This window comes from Lissotriton helveticus, chromosome 3_2 (genome assembly GCF_964261635.1).
Source record: "Lissotriton helveticus chromosome 3_2, aLisHel1.1, whole genome shotgun sequence".
Taxonomy (NCBI): Eukaryota; Metazoa; Chordata; class Amphibia; order Caudata; family Salamandridae; genus Lissotriton; species Lissotriton helveticus.
In genome coordinates, this window is record NC_136062.1 from 240,941,038 (window position 1) to 240,963,983 (window position 22,946).

The 22,946-nt window shown below is 46.2% G+C and overlaps 1 long non-coding RNA gene across 1 annotated transcript in view; it reads left to right on the forward strand.

Moving 5' to 3' along the window:
* Nucleotides 1-22,946, forward strand: part of LOC144826275 (uncharacterized) — a 359,567-nt gene that overhangs the window by 34,871 nt on the left and 301,750 nt on the right. The gene's annotated exons all lie outside the window — the stretch shown is intronic.

Genomic DNA, 22,946 nt, shown 5'->3' on the forward strand with positions numbered 1-22,946 from the left:
AATGTGATACAGTTATTTGGATAGAGGAGGGTACGTGGCAGGATAGAAGAGGGAAAGAGGTTTGTATTTATATAGCGCCTGCTACCCCTAATGGGGTTTTGAAGCTCTTTATTTGGCGAGTAGCATGCTACTCTGGAACCCTTAAGGATTCATTTTGAATTAGTATAGTGAAATAGGAACGTAATGTGAGTGGTTCTATGTTAGTCAGTTATTTGGGTTGATCAATCTATTATATTGAATAACTGCTGGGTGGGGTACAGTGCTGAGATGTCTGTGCTGAAAATTCTGCTTTACAGAGCCGGCGCTGTAGCCAAGCAGTCTGTCCCTTCCCTCTTTTGTACGCTTTGGGGTTAGGCATTTACCTTGCATGGATGGAGTGTATGCTTCTTGTTCACTTATTTATGGATCCTTTTTGGCTTTAGTAAGTGTGGCATATAGATTGGGACATCACTCACTTTCTGTAATAACATGCATTACCGCCTTTGCTGCCCAGTTGTTGCAATAAGACCACAATAGCAAAGTGGCCATGAAGCCAGTCACTGCTGCAGGTGAATATAGGCCTGATACTTCCCCAATTACCACACAATTCTTTATTGTTTTATATTTTTGAATTTTTATTTCAGGTTTTCACAATATTAGCCACTTCTGTCTGCAGAGACCATTTAGAACTTAGCTCTGGCTGTGAAGTGTCCAAGATGGGAGACAAGTTGACCTTTCTTAAAATGCCATGTATCACCAATCTAAGCCTTCCAACCAATATCCTGCCCATATGTTTCACAATTCCATGACTTCATCCATCTTTAAGTTGCTGTATCTATCTGTGGTGTCCACCAGGCTCTGTGAAGCTGAATTGTTTGCCCAACTTTAGAATTGGTGATGGCAGGGACAGCGTTGTGAATTTGTGCTCTATTCAAGTAAAGCGATGCAAGATGTTGTGTTGAAATATGCTGGCAGAATATTCTATACAAACTGAACAATCTGGTGTTCTGCCCGGTCCAGTTTCTCACTCAGTTCAACCCAGTCCAGCTCTTCTCTCAGTTCCGCCTGTCCTGCTCCTCTCTCGGTTCCGCCCTGTCCAGCTCCTCTCTCGGTTCCGCCCTGTCCGCTCCTCTCTCAGTTCCGCCCTGTCCAGCTCCTCTCTCAGTTCCGCCCTTTCCAGCTCCTTTCTTAGTTCCGCCCTGTCCGCTCTTCTCTCAGTTCCGCCCTGTCCAGCTCTTCTCTCAGTTCTGCCCTGTCCTAAGCTACAAGCATGGCGGGAGGAAGGGAACCTGTAAGGAATTGAGATAGATGGAAGGGGAGAGAGCAAAACAGGAAAAACAATGTTTTTGGCCCAAAGAAATGACCTGCTGGAGTTACATGCGGAGTGCAGGAAACTTTACCTCCTCACCCCCTCTCAGCTATTTTCCTAATGCTGCCAACAGAGCATGTTTCTAGAAAGGCCGACCAAGCATGCAATGAGAGGGGGGGAGGGAGGCTAATTCTTCCAGCAGTAGGAGGCGTCGAGATTCAGGGGCCCTAAGAAGTGGTGAAACGCATTAAAGCCTAATTAACGTGCAAATGGTCTTTTAAAGACCCGTGAAGTACTCGGATGCGACTGTTGTGTGCCCGGGAAGCTGGCTCAGCCCGGGGGTCCACACACGACAGGGGTGGAAGCTGAAGCCCTTTGACGACAAAGGGCTTTGCGCGCCTGCAACACCATGTTCTTCCTCTGCTTCCAGCCTGGATTTCTCGCCACTCGTGTTTTAAAAGCGGCGCCGCGAATGGTCTCATAGAGTGCGCGCTGAATTCAGGACACTGCTCGCTCTGGGAGACCATCGTGCACACGCCCCCGCGCGCGCAGCTTGGTGGGAGCAGTGCTCACCACCGAAGGTTATGCCGCGGATATTAGGGTTGTCACGCACCCTCTGTGCTAGCGGCTCGATATAGAGCGCGAACAGGAGGGGTGAAAGTGGGCACCCCTGCCTGGGGCACGTTGAATTTCGAAGGGTCATGAGCTCAGTTCATTGATATGGATCCATTCCTGTGGATGATGGTAGCAACTTGCAACCCTCACTCGAAAGCGTTCCCCAACGCCAAAGTGTATCAGAACCCTCTCGAGAAAGCCTCAATCTACGCGATCGAACGCTTTCTCAGCACCGATGGCCAAGAGCACAGAATCTGATTGTTGGAAATGGGCCTTGTCGATTAAGTAGAGGATGCGTTTGGTGTTGTCGCTGCATTGTCTACCGGGGATGAAGCCCGACTGGTCCGGTTCTATGATCCCAGGGAGACAAGTTCCAAGCCTGGAGGCCAGCACCCCCGTGAAAAGTTTGAGGTCAAGATTAAGTAAGGAAATCAGCCTGTAAGCAGAGCACTGGGTTGCATCCTTGCCCGGCTGAGGCAGCACTATGATGTCAGCCTCCAGCATGTCAGGTGGAATGGAGCCTGGGCTCTGAAATGAGTTGAAGAGCTTACTTAGTAAGAATCGGAGCTAGTATCGGACAGAAAGCCTTGTAAAAACCAGAGGAGAAACCGTCGGGACCTTGCGATTTCAGTGGTTTGAGGGGGGAGATGGCGCTGACCACCTCCTCAATTCTGATAGTTGCATCTAAGGACTCTGCATTTGCTGTGTTCCGCGCAGTGGTGGCTGCACTGCGCAGATAGGTTTTGGTTCTATTTACAGGTGTGGGATCTGCCTTGTAGAGCGATGCGTAATAGTCCCTGAATGCCCCCGCTATTTGTGCCTCATCGTGAATCTCCTCCCCTTCCCCGTTGTGTAAGATTAAAAATTTTGAGCGCTGGACCTTGACTCAGGGTGCGCTCGCTAGGGGGCGTCAAGTTTTGTTCCCACCCACATAGTACGTGTGCCGTAGTCTGAGAGCAGCGTATTTGGCCCGATCCGTATCTAGACTTGGCAATTGAGCTCGGGGACTTTTATCTATTTTCAGATTCTTGGCGACTGTGCACCCGTTCCAATTCGGTCACTTTGGACTCTAGGGATTCCCGTTTTTGGTTTTGCGGTCTTTGACCTCTGCCGCAGAAATGGCTATTAATTCTGCCCTCACCACTGCCTTTAGGGCCCCCCACACAGCTGCCACAGGCGTGTCCGGCCAGTCATTAAGCTCGATATAGTTAGTGATGCGCTTATGGAGCTGTTGGGCTATCTCCTTTCGTTGCAGGAGGGGTTCCCTCAACCTCCACCGACCGGATGGTTTCTTGATGTGTGGGACTCTAAACGTAACTTCCACGGCATCATGATCTGAAATGGCAGCCGGAATGATGTCCACATCCAATACCCGAGTCTCCAACTCCGAGGAGCCTATGAAATGGTCTAATCTGGCGTAAGTGTGGTGCACATGAGAATATAAAGTGTAGTGCGAGGTCTCGGGGTGCTTAACTCCCACAGGTCGCTCAGCCCCCTCTGTGACAACCAATCAGTCCCTGCCGCCGACATGGCGCCTGCGTTGCCAAAACGGTGGCCCGATCTGTTCTTTTCCTTATCCATCACCAGGTTGAGGTCCCCCCTATAAGTAGGAAGGAATCAGTGGAACGTAGGGCCTCCGACCTAGCACTTGTGATAAAAGGCTCCTGACTCGTGTTAGGGACATAAAGGGATCCCACTGTCATTGTCATGCCTCCCACCGTGATACTGTAAGCGAGAAGTCTGCCTTTGATCTCCCCCACCTTGTCTCCAGCCTGTCCATGAAAGTGTTTGGCAACCAGTATCGCAACCCCGCCTTTTTGTCAGGAGTTGAGGAGAAGAGCTGTTGAGGGAACGTGCGGGACCGCATCTGATGCCAATCTTTATTGAGTAAGTGCGTTTCCTGCAGTAAACAAATAGCGGCGCCTGAGTTTTCTAAATATGACAGGGCTGCCCGCCGCTTAATGGGGTTATTGAGCCCCTTCACTTTCAATGTAAGAACCTTCAACGTCGCCCCAGACATCTCGTTACAGGGATGTAGTTCTTGCACATTTTGCTATCTGCCTTATGCACTGCACCCTGCATATGGGCCTCAGCCCCTGTCAGCACACTGGTTCCCTCCCACCCCCCCTTTCCCCGCAATTCCCCCAACTCCCGCCCCCCATCCCGACCAACCGCCCTCCTGCCTCCACCTCCCCAACAAACCAACTGTTATCCGTCACCCCACCTGATAAGTGGCGCCCCTCCTCCCCCGCCCTAACCCCAACACCCCATCCCCCCCTCTCCCTAACCCCAACTGAGGAACCCCAAAGTCGTTTCATAGTCCCAGGCCAGGTAACACACAAGTCAGGCCTGTGGTGAAGTTATGTGACGGAACGTGTGGCATTGGCGACCCGTTCGGCCCCCGGTCCGCCCCCCCCCGACCTGCATTGTTGTGTTGTGCCACACGTGGCAATTTCAGCGGGGCCAACGGCTCCGGCCAGGGTCACAGGCCCAGATGCCCAGACCTCGATTTTCGCGTCTCCCGCGGCCGGGTCCTCCAGGGTCTCCGGCCGCGCGCTCCACCTGTTGCTGCTTCTTACCTCGGCGCCGCCCCGTTCCTCCGGACCTTAGGGGCCGACAATCGACAGAACTCGTCCGGGCAGGGTGATGGCAGGGCTTCTCACAGCCTGGAGCTACCTCTCTGTTGTGCTCGGCTCACTCGGCCGCCATTTCGCGGCAGCACCCCTCAGAGCCCTGTGCCGGGATTCCCTGGCTTCCCACTTCTCTTGCTCCATGTTACTCCGGTGCTCCCCGCCCTGATCCTCGTCAAAACGGCGCGCTGGTGCGGCGAAAAGGCCGGGATGGGGGATACAGAATGGGGAGCCTCACGGTCTTGCTGCCTCTCAGGTCGCCATCTTGGCCATGCCCCATGTTACATTTTTTTGAGTCCTTATCTTCTGCGTCCTGGGTGCATTGTTGATACTGTATTATTGACTTGCTGTTTCTGATAACATTATAACCAATATGCATTCCATCACAACATGCAACTCAACTTATAACATCAATTGCAATTGCTACATTTTCCAAGGCTTGAGATGGCTACCCCAGCTCTCTATTCTGTTGTAAGTGTCCATTCATCTGTTTGTATAGACCGGAATTACTGCATGAGCGGGTCCCAAAAGTCCTTTGGGCGAGATGCCTCCTGTAGTTCTTCTACATAGCTTTCTAATTGCTCTTTGCAATAAGTCATGACGTGATCCAATTTTTATACTGTGGTGTCTGTTGTCTGCTTCCCCATTTCATGGCTATTCTTCTCTTGGCCAAGAGTAATGCCACAGCCAACAATTTACGTCTCCTAATCTGTTTAATTTTGTATGTCCCTAATCAACAAACGTGTGGTGTATTGGATATTTGCTCAGCCAACATTGTTGTCAGGATGCCTGTTACTATCTGTCAGTAGGGTTGAATTAGTGGGCATGCCCAGGTAATATGTAAATAGTCTGCCTGCGTAGCGCTGCATCCCAGGCTTTTGTCGTCCTCACGAACACCATATTTATATAGCTCTGCTGGTGTATAATATATTTGTTGTAGGAATTTAAAATGAATAATTCGAAGGTTACAATGTGATGTGAGCATTTGTGTAAGTGCACAGCTGAATCCCCAATCTTCTTTAGATATTGGGCTGGCTAGTGTGTCCTTCCATCTTTGTAGAGCCCGTTCCTGTTCTCTAAATTGTTCCTGCTGGGCTGCATTATAGAGGTTTGTTACAAGTGGTTGACGTGTAGGTGATGTTAGGAGTATTTGTAGAGCGTTATGTGTAGGTGGTTCACTGGGGAATGTGGGGTAGATGTCTCTCAATGTAGCCTGTAGTCGAAAGTAAGCAAATAGCTTTAGTAGTGTGCGATGTGCTACTGGCGTGGCTTTAATCTGTGATATAAACTGGCCATTTGGGAATACATCTCCCATTGTGCGCATACCCATATCACTCAATAGTTTTAGCATGTTGTTCTTTTGTGTTACTGTTATTTGTGGGTGTTGTCGCAATGGCAGGGTTGGGGCATATCCTGGGAGCTTGTTAGCTCATTTTGTCAGCATGTACCATGCTGCTGACGTGCTGTGTACTGGGTTGATTTAAGCTCTTGGGGTGTACTGCTTCAGCTCTAATAGAAAAGCGGTGAGGGGTGTCGGATAGGTACTTTAATTTTCCACTGCTGTCAGGTATGTGTGCATGCGGGTGTATCCAATAGTCCGCGTATTGTGCTTGAGCGCAGTTGTAATAGAGTTGTAAATCTGGAGCTCCAAAGCCCCCTTGTATGTACGGCCTGGTCAGTTCTTTCCATCCCACTCTTGGCTGTTTACCTGCCCATGTGGGCTTAGTCGTGCATGTGCGCAGTCTTGTAAAAAACTGTTGTGTGGGCACAATCGGTATGTTTGTAAATAAATAAAGAATGTGAGGCAACATCACCATCTTTTGTATAGGAATTCTCTAAGCCAATGACAGTGGTAGCCTAATCCATCCATCCACTTGGACTTCCAATTTTGTAAGGGCCGTGCCATAGTTGTCACGTATTACGGTGTATCCATACCCCTAAGTATTTTACTGACTCTGTTTGCCACTGCAAGGGATAGTCTAGCGAGGGTTGTCATGGGTGTCAACGGGATTACCATGGACTTAGTCCAGTTTATGTTTTGTCCCAAGTAGTGCTCAAATTGTATGTATTCTCTTATTAATTGGTTTAAATTATCTCCTGGATGGGATGTATATAAAACCATATCTTGCGATAAATACACAGGTCTATAATTTTAGCTAATATTTTGGCATCTAGGTTGATGAGGGATAGTGGGCGATACGAATCGCACTGAGTCGGATCTTTCTCTGGTTGAAGTAGTGTAATTAGCAGTGCCTCCCGCAGTGATGGTGGGAGGGCCCCCTCCTCATTTGCTTCTGATTACATTGCTGTTATATGGGTTATAAGCAAGTAACTATATTCTTTATAAAATTTGCCCTGCAGGCCATCTGTCCCTGGGGCTTTATTGTTTGGGAGGGATCTTATGGCCTCTTTTAGTTCGTCTTCGGTTATAGGGTGACTAAAGTATTCCCGGGCTCCTCAGACAGCCAGGCTAGGGCTATATCATCTAGATACTTGTTCATATCCTCCTCAGAGGTGGTTACCTGTGTGGAGTATAATCGTGTAGTCAGCTCCTCTAATTGGTTTCCATCTGCTCCACCCCAGTTCACTCCTGCATCACGACACTCCAGAGTATTAGTGCGCTCTACAAGTTCTCTATAACATAACATATAACATATAACATAATAGTCTGAGAAGCAGTCTATGATGGAGTGTGTGTATCACAATGCAGTGTATTCTGCGTGTCTATGATTTGTGTGATACATGAGGGGGGCGTCATGTTTGTATCCTACTCGCTAGCGCTCTTCCTGGGCTTTCTCCCTCCCCATAGTTCCGCGCTGTATATCTGCGTGACATATATTTCACCTCACTGTCTGCAAATTCATGATAGGTGTTCAGTTTTTTTCTAATTACTGCGAGTAGTGCAGGGTTTAGGGTTTGTGCATACTCATTTTCTAACGTTTTTATATCCTTTTTTACTTTGTTTAGCTGCTGCTGTATATGTCTTTCAGTATCCCTGCATGTTTGCCTATGCAAAACCCTCAAATTGTCACATTGAAAGCTTCCCATAGTATTCAGGCACTATCAACTGTTCCTGCATTGTGCGCGAAGTACTCTATGATACCCTGTCTCAGCTCTGTCCGAAACACTTGGTCCAACATCGCGGATGTTTGTAGGCGCCATGTGAACTGTCTGGGTGTATGTGTGGGAATCGCAATCACCAGGTGAACAGGCGCATGGTTTGATAGAGTCTTGGGCATATGATCCACAGACTCTGTCCATGTACTTATTTTGAGAGTTGCTATCCAATAGTCTATTCTGGACCATGTATATGCGCAGTTGAAATACGTGTTCCTTCTCTGCGCTCCTGGTTTCGCAGTCACCATAGTTCCACCATCCCCTACTCTTCCATACCTTCTCTGAGCGCCTTAGTGGCTTGTTTGCCATATTTGTTGTTGCACGTAGATCTATCTACTGTTGGGTCTATTCATGTTTTGAAGTCTCCACCCCAGAGAATTTCTACAGGTGCCAATGTTCGTAATTTTGCCCAGATAACTTTAAAAAAAAGTGGGGTCGTCAGTGTTCGGGCCCTACGTTTTAACTAAAGTCAAAATTATTGTGCCTCCAAAATCCCCCTGGACTATAATATATCATCACCGTGAGTAGGAGGAGGCTATTTGGGTGGATGCCCAGTGAGCTCCCACTCTCATTTCTGAGGATTGAGTGAGATTGGTTTCTTGGATACAAGCCAGTTTCAACCCGTGGCGATCAAGGTAGGCAAGCACCTTCCGAGTTTTCTGCGGGTCGTTAAGGCCTCGCACATTCCATGTCGGTAATGTCAAGGGTCTAGTTCTGTGTGTCATGTTTCCATCTGTTAGTCATAGTATTGAAGTGTGTGGGTGCATTGTTGTGAGGACTCATCTATAACTTTGAGTATGACATCTGTGTTCGCGCCTCTGACCATTGTTTTTACCTTTGTACCCCAACTCCCCCACCCACCCCGTTGCCCCAATTGCAGCGGAGACATTCCCCAATAACTGGGTCCCCTCCCACATTTCCCATTTAGCAACAGAAAGTTGGTGTGTTATACACATGTGGGTGGGAGCAGCCATCCGAGAACCCCGGTGATGGGGCCCCCGGGGGGCGCACAATTCTAGCATGTATTTGCATGAGCCTAATAACATTTAGTATCAGGAATCATCTCTGCTTCTCTAATCAACACAAGTTTACACTAAACTCTTGATTCCAAGTTAATATCTATGAATTTAGCTGTGTCACAATGTTCATGTATCTATCTGTTATTCCAACACTTATCTGCGAGTTTCAGTTCTTTTCTCTGATGTTCGGCAGTTTGGGGCGCCACCGGGGTTCCCGGGTCAAGTCCTTATTGTTCTTGCCATCATCTGTGATCCTGAGTTGGGCTGGGTAGAGCATTTCGTAGGGTATTTTTTGATCTTGGAGCTTTTTTTTCACCGCCATTAATTTCTATCTCGCCTCTTGGACCTGGGGTGTAAAGTTGGGATAGATGGATACCTCTGCACCCTCATGTCTCAAATTCTGTAGCTCTCGGGCGCGGCGTAGCGAGGCGTCCCGATCTCTATAGTTAAGTAGATTTGCTATGATGATCCATGGTCTGACCCCCGGAGGTGGGGGCGGGGGGGCGGGGGGGGCGGGCACCAAAGATCTGTGTGCTCGCTCTATCATAAATACTTCTGAGAAAGTCTCGATGCCCAGCAGGTCCATTAAGTGGTTTTCTATATCTCGTTCCATGTTGCCTGTATTTGTTGACTCCGCAATCTCCATTATTCTTAGGTTATTTTGGCGGGAGCGTGCCTCTAAGTCTTCTGTCTTCGCTTGGAGGGCTGACAAGATTTTTTCCATTTTCTCGTACTTGGTACTGATCTGCTGTTGGGTATCTTCTGTGTCTGATACTCTGCACTCCACCATGTTGATAAACAAGCAGAATGCATGTTTATCCAGGCGCTCCAATATGCGATATACCCGTTATGTTAATGCGTCTAGTTTGCCATCTATGTTAGATAAGGTGGTTTGCATTGCTGTTAAAATTTGTTTTAGGTCGCAGCTTATTTCTGTATCCAGAGTGGATGTGGCGGTCCTCTGAGCGCCGCCCCGTTGTTTTCCTTTACTCAAATTGCAGTTTTGACTGCAGCTTGTCGCTTTCCCCATTGTTTTATGATGCAGTAGTCTAGTGTTCTACCTGCTGAGTTCGATGTGCGTATGGTGCAGAGGTCTTGTGGCACCCAGTCTCACGTTAAGTGTTGTTTTTTAATTCATATATAACTTGTCTTTATTTTCTTTTTCCCCACTCTGCAATCGTTGTGTGGTTCCGTGTTCCCTGGGTCACTGAGTGTTATGCACCCTGTATCGCTTTTCCGCAGTTCGTGATTCCTTTTTGTGACTGTGAAGTATGATGTGCCTTGGCGTCGCCCGGGTCTATGAAGCAGTCGGAAGGAGGGTTATATATTTCCTGGCCACTATCAGGGTTGCTGGCCCATTGCCTCGTGAGTCTTTTTGCCTGCTGCTTTTTCCTTATTTAGTCGGGATCCGGTTTCCCACAGTATGGAGAATTTTCCATATACCGTGGCACGAGCGGTCTGCAGCTAGGCCACATCTCCGTCTGCTCCACTGACTCGCCGGGAATTGTGCCTTTTCAAAGGAACATGCTTCTATCGTAGCAACGCAACCTCGCAATCAGGAATCTCTGTGGGTTTAGGCAACTCCACTGGGCTCACCTTCGCCGTCTCAGGTCTGCGTCTCCCTATCCAATGGTCAGGGTTCCCCCGGTGCGGCCACGGCAGTCCCTCCGCCGCCTTCTTTGCTGCCGCTCATGTCGGACTTTCCCGACACAGCTTGCACCACTCACATCGGTCTAAGTACCAGGGCCTCCGAGATCGGACCGGCCCTCCACCCAGTCATGATTCTAAGCGGCAGCAGGCACCCGGGCCCACCAGAGGTCAGGCGATCTGTACTGTGGCGATCTCTTCCCCTACGCAGCGCATTCTGGGGGAAGCAGCAAGAGGAGTTTTGTGCGGCGTATACACGCCCCTAGCAACACGCAGGATTATTCGCGGTGGGGGTCTTCTCTTCCTCTCGCATCGGGCTCCTCCGGCATTTGGAGGGAGGTCTCAGTTTTCCGCCCATGCTCACTAGGCCTCACCTCGCCAATGCAGTTGCAGGCGGTCCGAACAGCTCGCAGAGCCAAGCATTCCAGGCCTGGGGCACTTCTTGGATGCCACCAACTTCAGGTATGTTGTTCTGATGTGTCACTTTATGGATCAGGCTTTATGACGCAGGATAATTAGGGATTGTTGTATGCGGTCGAAGGAGCTCGCTCAGTGATCAGCCATCTTCATGCGTGGCAAGCTCCGCCCCCCCAAGTATATTTTTAGGTTACTGCTTTCATTGGCCTGCTCAAAGTCAAATATGATTTATTTGGGGGAGGGGGTTGTTGTTTTTTTACTTTTTGCAATTTTAGGAGATCATTATAAGTTTTAGGTTTATTAGGAAATAAGGAATACTTTAAGGCAACATTAGTGCTGTGATACTGTCCATGAATGGTCTACATTTGTGTAAATTTTGGGGATCATGATTTAAAACTTCTAATTTTGGAGATATATATTTATACATAAATTATTTGGAGCGTTTAAACATGCACACACGTGGACATTCATGCTATCCTCTCTGAGGCATTTACAAATCCTTCAATGGTTAACAATTTGACTAATGGTTTGTGTCATTACTGAGACTACAATGTTTATCCCATATGGGATCTGAAATACTACAAGGTCCACACACAGGTAAGGGCCTTCTTCTGAATTACAGAGTATATTTCTCTCTGTAGATGATAAAGAGTGGAAGCATAAGCACTAATGAATTCCTTCCGCTCACTATCTCTTTATGACGGTATATTCCCAGACCCATGCAGCTAGAGTCAATAGTAACTCCATTTTCAAAACATGGATCAAATCCCTTTAAAACCAGGGACATTCAGTATATTTTTTGATTGTTTCAAAGTCACCCTGATAGTATGCTCCGCACTAAAATTTGATTTTGTTTTTCACAAGTCTGATGTTGAACATTCTTGCAGGAAAACTTTTTACATACTTGGACTAGAACTTGGCAAGTTCTAAAATAGATGTTACCATGCACCTATTACTACCAGTAGAGGTTATGGTTTCATGTCATCCTTGATAAGGAAATGATCTTACTATGTCATACTGAGATCAGTAAATTTACATTTTGAAAATCCCACGTTCCAACCCTTCTTTTCAAACACATCCAAGACTCATTCCAAACTTTTTTCCTCCTTTCCAAAAACCAAGATGTCATCCAGAAAACATCTCACACCTCTCATTTTACGAAAGAGTTGAAATATTAGTTTCTGAAAAATGATCACAGATATGGCCAATCCAAAACGTATGTGTTTATATTGGACGCATCCTGCAGTGTGATAAAAGTTGTGGGGCTAGATGTAGGTAAATCTAATTTACCGACTCATAAATACCGAATTTTACCGATTCGGTACTTATGAATCGGTAAATTAGAAGGAGGCAGATGTAGGTAATTTTTAAATAACAATTACCGAATCTGTAAGATTCGGTATTTACCGATTCGGTAAATACCGAATCGGTATTTCCCATTGATTCCTATGGGCTTTGAAGCCCATAGGAATCAATGGGAAATACCGATTCGGTATTTACCGAATCGGTAAATACCGAATCCTGCAAGGGTGCAGGGGTGTCACTTTGACACCCTCTAGCACCCCAAGTACAGGCTTGTGTGACATGTGGCACACATACATGCCCTAAGGGCATGTCTGTGTGTCACATTGCACAGGTGTGCATGCACAGATGTGCATGCACACCTGAATTCGGTATTTTACCACACAATAGGATTGTGTGGTAAAATACCGACTCTTAAGGGCCTGTGGCACTCTCAGGAGTCGGTAAATATACCGATTCGGTATTTTACAGAATCGGTATATTTACCGAATCGGTAAAATTACCGATTCTTAAATTTACATGCCCCTACATCTGAAAACCCAAATACCGGTCGGTAACGGCCGAAATCGGCCGTTACCGACCGGTATTTGGGCTCCTACATCTGGCCCGTGATCTTTTAACTCTTTTGGCATAATGAAATCTGGTGATATGAGCTGAGAGATATATGGTGGAAAAACATTTAGATCTCTTAACCATGGCCAACATTTCCCACATTTTAGGCAGATAAATTCTGTCCATAACAATATTATAGTTAGATTGAGAAGATCTACGCAAAGCCTACTTTTTCAATTGCTACATAGAGCAGTAAACAGAGGGGAAATTCAGTCTGCATATGGATCCCATTCATTTTTCCAGTTCCTTAGTACCTCTTCACTCAGTAGCAGAAGAATGTTCCTAGCCTTATGGGTTTTGGACTTGCATTATCTTTCAACAGAATATTGTGTTCATATCCTTTAGATTTTTTAATGTAATCATTGAACACACAGGACATTTCTTCGACACACATTTGTCCAATGTCTCTCCCTCATTAACAAAGGACACTGGCTCTGGGCTATTGGGATTCAGACCATGAGATGGTGCTCGTGATCAAACCACCCAAGAACAGATGGTCACCTTGTCACAACATAAAGTTTACTTACGGTGCATCAGTTCTTATACATAAAAACAAGCGTCATATACCCCAACATTTCAATCGTCTCTCCTAAGCACCCTCAGGTTGGATATCACTAGGTTTAAAATGTGTTTTTCCATACATCCTCATTGACCATTGTATATGGTGATCTTGAGAGGGTGTAATTATACCAATGGTCATTTTGCAAACGGTTTTTTCTTTTCAATATCACCCGAACCCTCAGTCAGAACAATTTTCTTTCAGTATCCGTGTAAACCCTTGCGAAATGACCAACCAGACCACACAAACTGACTTCTGTCTCAAGGCAGGGCATGTCTTACTGTAAGCAATACGATTTTTGCTGTCGCTTTGATAGCTATTGGAGAACCCTTCTTACTCCTAACTTGTGGTGCTACTACAAACCTTAGGGTTGTGGAATATTTTGCCTCACTCTTAACTATGAATCTTTCCTGTACAGCAGAATGACACAAATACATCACCACATGATCTCAGATGGTCCTTCATGGCCCAATGAATGTAGAAAAATAAATTTTTTCTCTTCTATAGTTATCACCATCCCATCCTCCTCACCACTTTGTTGAGTCACTCAGTACATGGAATTGCCAGTTTTTGTCCCAACATTAAGACCTTTATTTTAAAATGTTAACCTGGAAGGAGTGTGACACATGAAACTTCTGTACTAAACGCATTCCAACCAACCACTCTTCTTCTACAGAGTGGAACCTTACAGTGTTCCATACTGGTCTGGAACAACAGAATAGCTGATGTGCTACTGATGAGTAGAGTACAACACAACACACATTGATTTCTTCTCTTTTCCTATTTTACTTTTTTTCATGGTTTGTTTCCTCCTTGACTGACCACTTGTGTTGCAATGTAATTTTAACATAATTCATATGTGTTTATTTCTGATACAAAAGAGTGCGACTATCTTCAACAAAAGGATTTTGTCTTGAAGCTATCCAGTAGTTTTAGATGTGCAAGACAACTTTAGCTGTGAGCTAAACATATGTCATAAAGAAAAATAAGAAATACAACAAATAATACAAGAAAGAGGTTGAAATGTAATTTTAATAGTTGTATCTGTTACTTTAGTTTATTTTGTTTTCTTTCTCAAATCTTCCCTATTCCCTACCTGAATCAGTCTTGATAAGGTGGCATTCTACTCACATTCTGATTCCAGAATTGTTGCTCGCTCAGAAACTCCACTGATTGCTCCTGCTATCTGATTCCAAGTCTTACTACTTTCTCTTCTTTGATAATACTTGACTTTTCATGATGCTGGTAATAAGTGCAGGATTTATCATCTATGCATTTATCTGGTCCAGAATCTATTACCTGGGGTCTATAAGAAACTGTTCAATTGAGATTCCCATATATGCCCTTTGTGGGGCTATTGGATTTATTTGGTCCTGATAGTGATTAGTATGAGGTAGCTTCTTTTTCACAACTCCTAAATTCTTTAACTTATTTATTTTAATTTTATTGGTGGCATTTATTAAGCCCAGGCGTACCCCCAGAGGGCAGAAATGCATTGAACATAGTAACAGGATATGCATTCAGTTTGTGAGGAGAAAGAAACATGCAGAAATATTTACAACACGGAGTAGGGAGAGTAAATGCATTCGAACACAGAAGAAACACAACATTACATGGCTAATGAGGAGCAGACACTGGATATAATAGGGATAGAGGAAAGATTGGGAAGATGTGGATTATGGGACCCTTCCTGAATTGCATCAGTGAAGGAGCATGACTGACATGCATAGGAAGGTAATTCTAGATTCTCAGTCCATATGTTGAGAAAGCTTGTTGGTGTGGGCTTTTTTTTACAAGTTTTTTTTAAAATTTCATACTTACCAAGGATGTGCTATGGTAGTGTGCGACACTCTTTGGATTTGGTCACTTGTCATTTGTGATGTCTTTGCAGCTTTTTCCTGGGCAAGACCCACCCAATTATACTGCTTTCCCTCTTCAGAGAGTTCTAGCATTGCTGTTGTCGGTAAGGCCCCTTGAATTTGTTTGATATTTTCTATTATATATGAACTCCAAAAACAAACACTGAACAATATATTAAACTATATTATAAACTTTAGGTTCATACACATCCAAAGTTAAGTGCATTTTCTATCCTCCCACATCCAAGAAGATTGTTAATCATGTGCTTTTCATAACATTCGACTGAAAATCTACTTAGACGGGGTAGGAAACATTTAAGTAAATGAAATGTAGAGTTTTAGTTGATGCAATAGTAAAATGTAGGCCTTGCGAAATTCAATTTTTTTACATGTATCTCATATAGATTTTTAGACTCTTTACAGAGATTTTGCTGGAAACTGCACAATTTGCCCACTGTTTTCTCAAAATTCCCCTAGGTCTGGCAATGCTGCAACACTTCAGTCTATCATATTTAGCTTTACATAGCCTCTGTTTTTTATTAAATTCATGCAAATAATTTGTCATTAGATGCAAGGTTTACCACATTTTCCAATATTTTCTTGGAGGGCCACCCCTACTTAACTCCCTAAGAAAGCATTAAGTTACTTGTAATTATAGATGAATTGAAAACCTCCAACATTAGACCACTTCTCAAAAAGAAAAACCTTAATCTATCAAACCCAGCAAACTAGACACCCATATTTAATGATCCATTCCTAGGTAAAATGTTTGAGAGAGCAGTTTTCATTATACTCGCCAAGTTTATTGGAGGAAATAACTTGATGTCAGCCCAAAAATCCAGATTCAGACCAGGCAGAGGCACATAGTCAGACCTTGTATCATTTAGGAGGACCTAAAACTCCCAGTGGTCAAGAATGGAGTGGCTGTGTTCATGCTTCTGGACCTATCAGAAGCAAATAACATTTTCTGCCACCACATGCTGCTACAAAGACTGAGTTGTCTCGGAATATGTGAAAATGCTTTCAAATGGATTGTCTCATACCGCAAACACAGACAGAGCTTGGTATACATACCACCTTTAAAATCAACCTCTCACACCCAACCCTGTGGTGTACCCCAGGGGTCTATTATATCTCGTTTATTATTCAACATCTACCTAACCCCTTTCCCAGATACATTCAGGCTTACCAGTTACAAGTATGTTGAAGATAAACAAACCATCCTAAGACTTCACACCATAAACAATTGAATAATGAGTAACCATCTAAAGCTCAACACTGCAAAGACAGAGAGCATGACATATGGTCAATGGCAAAAACACCAACCTTATTCCAGCAAAAGTTAGAAGCTTTCCACACATGTAACTTCCACGCTTGACTATGCTTACAGCCTGCACCAAGCTTCATCCTATGCGCCAGTCACTAACTGAACAGCTATGTAATATTTGAGGAGATCTGCCACATATTGCTCCTCAATCAAGGCCTATAATTTAGTCCACTTCTACAAGTTCCATCTAGATACAACTATGACTACTTCTTGACCTCTCACAATAACACTCATATGTGGGATTATAATAACAAAGTCCATCCTGGCAGATCTCCCTATCAACTCACCCTCCTGTAGGCCTGCTCAAGATAATACAATTGTGAACAAAAACCTCAGCAGGGACAGCCCAGGGTATTAACCAGCTTAGCGGTGTATAATTCCAAACACGCACAGTGTAGCATACCACCCTTTTAGGCAAGCGCTTCAATGACTCACATAAGGGCAGTACGCGGTATGTAAATGTTACAACACAATATTCATCAGAAAAAAACAAGTGATTAAAAGTTAAATCTAAAGATATCTAAGTCATCAAGGACAGCATAATAATATAGGAAGCATTAAGGAAGTAGAGAAAAGGTCATTTCAGAATATCAAGAGTTTGAGAGATAGGCATAATACTCTGCTGGCAAAGTAGGATCTAACCTAAAAGAGAGCATGCAAGATAGACATAATAAAAGATTGCACTCAAAGCCCATATCACAGGATGCAGACAATATAACCTCCAACTTAGTGTGATGGGCTTTTTTTTTATTTTAGGCATCCTTGTGGATTTCCAAACTCGGAGAATAATTCCCTTCCGGGTTAGGATAGCTCTTTATGTCGACCAAGATGTACGTTTGCAAAGGTCTGCTGATAGAGAGTTATAAATTATTTTCAACAGTTAATTGATTCCAGTAACTACATTATTCTGTGTTTCATATCAGACCAGACTCGACTAATTTTGGTACATTTCACAAACGTGAGAGAAGTATCCAACATCATTACTGTAATTCCAACATAATTAGATTTCTGAAAATTACGTTTGAATTTGTGCTCCAGAATTTGGTACAAAATATAGTTAATTCTTCGCCGTGTGTATAATATTTTAGGGTGAGAACAAACTTTGCTTATTTTAGTAAGAAGGAATACAGTCTTCAGAATAAATGTACTCCAACATATCTTTTTGCTAATCGGTAATTTGTTTAAATTTACCATTTGCAGTAATGAAAGAGAGAGCAGTCTAGATTTTTGAAGTTTTATTGTAGATGTAAATGTGAAAAAAAGGTCAATCCAATCCCAGGTCATGCAGCCTAGAGGTGATCAAAGCGGAGAAGCTGTGTTAAGCACAGACGATAGATATTGGTATTTCCCAGCCTTACAGCCAGGGATTCCAAACTCACATTTGATGCAGTCTCAAGAAAGCATGCAGGCTTGATACCACATTTGATACCACATTTGATTAAACTAATAATTAATTTCTTGTTCCTAGATTTCCAATTAGAGGTTTCACATTGTTCTTAATATGTGGGTTTCCTTCCTAAACAAAAGATGTACAAGTATTTTCTTTTTTTGCAGCATAAGACAGTGTCTTTCTGGCTTATTATACTGTGCCCCGGTGGAAAGACAGTCTGTTGCCATATTTGATAAACAAGCTTATTCCCAGGGGAAATACAGATAAAGCTGTGTGATCTTGATTTCTAGATGAACAGCACCTGAAAGGTCATCCACCGGTATTGTTAACTGTGTCTCGTGTTCTTTCGCCACAATCGATATGCAACCACCAATCCCTGATTGTGAGTCTAGCAATAAGATACAGAAGACTCAGAACCCAATAGTGAATCTTTTGTGCTGGCCCGGGGATGTTTAGGAATGCCTGGTGTTATCTATAGTGGGGCATTCTCATGTTTTAGGACGCAGGTCCAGGTTCATTCTTGTTCTCATTGATTCCTTTAGCAAGAAAGAAGAAGTCAAAGTGGGAGAGAATGGTCTAAACTGAAGTAGTGGTAGCATGGATGATCAAGCTTAAGGAATACCCCATGAAATTAATTAGAATAATTATTTATTTAGTTGTGCAATGTATAAAGCATAGATACTTGTTGTAATGTCAACAAGGTAACAGTTTGATAGAACATAACAACTTGATAATCAAGGATATTCTTTTTTTTTTCCGAATCTTTTTATTGAATGCAAATAACAGAAAACAGAAAAAGAAAACAGAAAACAAGGCAGTACATTACAAATGTGTCATTTTGGCGCTGGGGGGGCACATTTTCAATACAGATGTCAAAAGTATGTGATGTGATTGGGAAGGGGGGAGGAGACCAGGAAAAAGCAAGATATCTAGATTCCCGTGGAGGAAACATCAGGCTGGGAGGATGACGGGTCAGTGTCCAATTCTGAATGGAGGGGGGGTACATATATCACCACGGTATGCGTTCCATTGATTCCAGATTTTCCCCCATTTGCGGGGCGTGCCACGGGAAACATACACTGTCTTTTCCCTAAACATGCACCAATCCATGTTTTGTTGCCACACCAGAACTGACGGTGGTCTCTGGGCACCCCACAACTGAGCAATGTCTCTCTTGGCAATCATATTGCCCAAGGTCACCCATCGAAGCTGCGCCAGGTCATAATCATTCGGCTCCCAGACATTCAACAGACACCGTCTCGCCTCAGGCATCGATTGCACACCCGTGACCTCACTCATAACTTCATGCACGCGAGTCCAATAGCGCATCACAGCAGGACATTCCCAAAGGATATGGAGAAACGTGCCTACCAAACCACAGCCACGCCTGCACAGTCCACCCACAGAGAATCCCATGCGCACCAGACGGGGACCAGTCACGTATACCCTATGAAGAATTTTGAGCTGGACAAACCGGAGGCGAGCCGGGATAGCCACCTCCCTCGGGGAAGAGATCGCAGCCTGCCAATCCTCGTCATCGAGTTCCAGACCATCACTAGTCCATACCTCTCGAAGGCTACTCAGTAGGTCGGTTCTGGCATTGATCAACTTTTTGTAAATGAGCGAGATCGTACTATCAGGGACATGCCCATCTAGTATCCGATCTTCAAGCGGGGACGCCTCCGGAATATCTGAGCCCAGGGGAAAGACAGACAAAACCGCATGTCAGATTTGCGCATATCGAAAGGATTCTCTATCAGTCAACTCATACTCAACTTTCAGCTCCTCAAACGTCTTGATTCTACCCTTGATCCACACATCATTCACCCTTCTGATACCGATCACATCCCACTTATTGAAACCCTTCGACTTCCAGAGGATCCAAGTTTTTCCGACGCATAAAGCGGGCTGGCACGAGTCGGCTTATCAGCCCAGCCCAGGGCCACTGTCGCGCGATACCACACCTGCACCGCCGTCCCAGTGGGGTCGGCGAGAGATTTGCAGGCAGACCTCGCGTACAGAGCCCTGTTGTAGTCTCCACCGGGCAGCAGCCATCTATCCATCTCAAACGCCGGGTTCGGCAAGGGACCGTAAGTGCAATGGTTGATGGCCCCCAACTGAGAAGCCCAATAGTAGCGGCGGATGTCCGGGAGCGCGATACCCCCGTCATACCACGGGAGCGTCAGCTTCGCAAGAGCAATACGAGAACGGCCCCCCCATATCAATTGTCTCTGTAGACTTTCAATCTCACGGAAGTAGCGGGCAGGCACAATATCAAGTGTATTTTGCAGCGCATAAAGGAACCGGGGGAGCGACATCATCTTAAACAACGCCGCCCGTCCCAGAGGAGAGAGAGGGAGCCTACCCCACGCAGTCACATCAGCACGGAGGCGCTGGAGAGGGGGCAACAAATTGTGTTCATAACGAAGCACAGGGTCCAAGGTGATAAAAATCCCCAAGTACGTGAATCCCTCCCGCACCACCGAGATAGGACATCCACGAGGCAAGAGAGGAACCTCGCCGTAGAGAACATAGATGCAAGACTTCGACCAGTTGATGACAAGACCAGAATTTTTACGGAAAGAAGTCAAAACGACAAAAAGGACAATCAACGATTTCCGAGGCGACGTAAGATACAGGAGTATATCGTCAGCGTATAAGGATATCCGATCTTCAAACTCCGGAGTCCATCTAATGCCCTTCAAGGACTGTTCCCATCTCAGCCATGCCGCCAATGGCTCCAAAGCAAGGGCAAACAAGAGAGGAGACAAAGGGCAGCCCTGGCGCGTTCCCCTACCGAGAGCAAAGGAGGCCGAGACACGACCGTTTACCACCACTTGGGCCAAGGGGTCGGTGTATAGCAGTTTCACCCAGTCAATGAAGGTAGGGCCAAAGCCGAATTTAGAGAGAACCGCCCAAAGATATGGCCACTCCAGCGTATCAAACGCCATGGTGGCGTCCAGTGACGCCAAGATGGCCGGTTCACGCAGAGTTGCCGCCCGCGCAAGGACTCCATGCAAGCGCCGGAGATTCAGTGCCGTGTTGCGATGGGGTATGAATCCGGATTGGTCCGGATGAACCAGATCGCCTATGACAGTGACCAAGCGGTTGGCAAGCACTTTGGCCAGGATCTTCGGTTCAGCGTTAATCAATTATATGGGCCTAAAGGAGGCGCAGCGATCACGTGGCTTGCCGTCCTTGTGAATCACCACTATGGAAGCCAATCTTTGATCAGGAGGGAGGGAGCCTGCCTCCAGCGATTCCAAAAACATTGACCGTAGATACGGTGCCAACACATCCGAACGGAGCTTGTAGAGCTCTATAGGGAGCCCATTAGGGCCCGAGGCCTTCCCCGAGCGAACCGAGCGGATGGCAGTCGCGACCTCATCAACCGCAGGCGGAGCCTCTAGGAGATCCCTTTCAGGGTCGGACAAACGTGGCAGCGAGATATCGCGCAGGAGCAAGTGGGAGTCCTGCTCAGTTCTATCAGATACCGGGGAGTACACTTCCCGGAAATAGTCAGCAAAACATTCAACAATATCAGCAGGGTCGGTGATACTCACGTCATTCACATCCACAATCACAGGGACCACTCGACTCGCACATTCCCTCTTGTCCAGCCAAGCAAGCAATTTCCCCGCCTTATCCCCCACATCATACAGACGTCCCTGCTGTTCTCTGCTCATCTCCTTCGCCGCATCAGTCACCACCGCCCTATACTCGAGTTGTTTTAGACCCAAAAGGTGCAGCCTCTCCGGGGTGACCTCGGACTCCAATTCCCCTTCAAGAACGGTGATGTCATTTTCAAGACGGACAACCTCCTCCCGCCGACGTCTCTTAACATTGCCAATCAAGGAGAGGGCCTGGCCCCGAATGACAGTTTTGTACGCTTCCCATAACGTGACAGAGGAGGACACAGAACCCACATTTTCAGCAAAGTAGTGATCAATCGTTTTAATTAGTTCCGCCCTGACCTTGGGATCGCGGAGGTACCAGGGGTTTATCGGGGCCACTCTACCCCCCGACCCCAAGTGAGCGTCCACTACCAACCAAAGTGGGGAATGGTCCGAGATGCCCCTAGCTAGATGTTTCACCTCCCTTACGGAGGAGGCCTGGGAGGAGGGCATCAGCACATAATCAAGTCTCGAAAGACTGCCGTGGGCCCCAGAGTGAAAGGTATATTGCAATTGCCCAGGATGAAGCAGGCGCCAGCAGTCGGTGAGCCCTAGAGCCTCCAGGAAGTCCCCCAACCAGGATTGTGACTTCGCAATTTCCCGGGGAGGGTAACGATCACACATCCCCGACACCACAGAGTTGAAATCCCCGCCCACTACAAGCAGACCCTCGGGGACTCCCAAGATCACTCTTCCCAGATCCGCATAAGTAGTAGTCTGGAGACCCGGCGGTACATAGACGGAGAGCAGGGTAATAACCCTCCCCTCCCTGCGCCCCACAATGGCGGCGTACCGTCCCCTATCATCAAGGATGATTTCGTCAACAGCAAGAGGGAGGGAGCCCCGAACCAGAATGCCCACCCCCTGGAGAAGTGAAACCTGAGTGCGCCAAGAGACGATAGCCACGCCTATTCATGGCATGGCACGTATTGCCAAGCAAGTGCGTCTCCTGAAGCAGAACCACATCAGGGGACAAACGTCGCAACAGCTGCAACCCCACGCCCCGCTTGATCCTATCCCCCAACCCATTAACGTTCCAACACAGTAAATTAAGTCCCCTACCCCCATCCCAAAGATCAACCCCATCCCTACCCCACACCGGATGCGACACTATACAGCAGGAGATCATCGATACTATGCCTTGAAGAAAACAATGAAACGTGAACTGCAACCCCCCAAAAGACCCCGTACAACACACCCACCACCCCGCACCCCTGCGTAACACTCAAAAGCCACCCCAACTTGCAGTGTGCCTGTCGCCCTATCGTACAACTATTCTACGAAAAGAACCCCAGAGGAGGAAGACTCACCCACCCCCCGCCCACACCCCAATAAGATAGCATGTTAGCAAGCACTAGTGGCATAGCACCAAACCACAGCCGAAAGTCAATACGGTGGACCGGGAGCCGATTCCGCCCCCTATTCCTGCTCCACCGGGCCTCCCTCCGCTCCACCGGAGTGTTCAGAATGATCTGGTCCCGAAGGCAGCG